This window comes from Cryptomeria japonica, unplaced genomic scaffold (genome assembly GCF_030272615.1).
Source record: "Cryptomeria japonica unplaced genomic scaffold, Sugi_1.0 HiC_scaffold_723, whole genome shotgun sequence".
NCBI lineage: Eukaryota > Viridiplantae > Streptophyta > Pinopsida > Cupressales > Cupressaceae > Cryptomeria > Cryptomeria japonica.
In genome coordinates, this window is record NW_026729502.1 from 38,487 (window position 1) to 40,000 (window position 1,514).

Genomic DNA, 1,514 nt, shown 5'->3' on the forward strand with positions numbered 1-1,514 from the left:
CACAACATGATTGCTATCCTTGATGCATCCCTTGCCTCGAGCCCTGATTGCTTTCTTGGCTGCATCCCTCCTCTCCTCACAGCCCGGTTGTCATCACTGCTTCATCCGTCGCTTCATGCATTCTGGCTGCTGGGCCCTTCCCACCGCACACCTCGATTGCTATCTCTTCTGCATCACACACCCCGATTGCTATCTCTGCTACATCCCTCGGCTCTCACTTCTGCATCCTTCGCCTCACACCTCGATTGCTATCAATGCTGCATCCGTAACCTCACACCCCGATTGCTATGCGGGGAGGCTCCTTGGCCGCCTTGGAAATTTCTGTGTGTCGGACGCACCGCGGGATAAGGGGTTGGCACTGGTAGTCGCCCCAAGTGCGCCCGATTCTTAGACCGCTTCGAGGTGACCTCGTAGCCTCTTTCGTCCAGGCTTCCTGCCTTCAACGCCCTTTTTACACCTCGATTGCTATGCGCGGGCTCGTTGGCGTCTATCACCTCTCTGCGAAGAGTGGCACGATGATTGTTGGGGTAAATCGTAGCAGTCCGATCTCTGGCCTTGGGCCATTGTGAGGGCTGATCGATTTCCTGTGCGCATCTCGTGTTCGCCCAGTAACAGACTCGACGACTTGTAATCGGTCTTGTTCCCGATTGTTCCTGGAGGTAGTCTTCGGAACTCTTGGATTTGACCTGTCACTCGAACTGTCCTCTTCCGAGGATGCTTGTGTGTGTGTGCTTGTGCCATTTCCTTGGCGGTATTAACGAGATATTAAAGAGCGGAGTGAGCGCCTCGCCCAGCTATGTTTGGGGCTCTCACTCCCTTACCCGGTGTGCGACCGCTTTGCACGTAGGTTGCGGAGCATCGCGACTCTTTCGATGTTTGGCGGTTGTCTTCCGGTGATGCGTTGGTCCCGAAGTGCACGTTACTAGCATTTCTGCCATTGTTCTCGATCTTTGGCACGTTCCTTCGTTGCAATTGGATATATATCTCCGTTTATACGCGCAGGCTTCTCCCGCCTATTCAGCGCTGTCCCACTCTCAGCACTCTCGTGGTCTCCTTGGCTTCTCTCTCCCGTGAGCGAGCTCTCTTCTCGAGTCTTTTCCATGTCCCATGGAGGTTGCCTTGCGAAATTCGGGCACACAAACGTGACCGGATAAGAGCGGAATTGCCTATGAGGAGAAGCTCACCTTAGGGAGCAGCAATGCCGAGTGTTTCGACAGAGGGTAGAGGGGGCGTTGTTTGGGCGGTTGCACAAAAGAGTGCTACGTTTGCACTGAAGGTTGCTTCTTCGTCTCCGACGAACTCTTCGAGGCAAAAAAGCTTGTTTACGGGGTCGAGGTGGGACTGTTCGTGCGAGTTGCGCCACCAAAAGTGCGTAGGGGGCATATACCTGGGAAATGGATGTCTCTGAGTGGCCTTACTCGGTCGCGTGCACGGTGCATTCTCTAACGGCAGGACTGTCGCGAGCATGTGCGGTTCGGATGTTTTCGGGTAAAGGGTTCCGTACGGGATGTTCT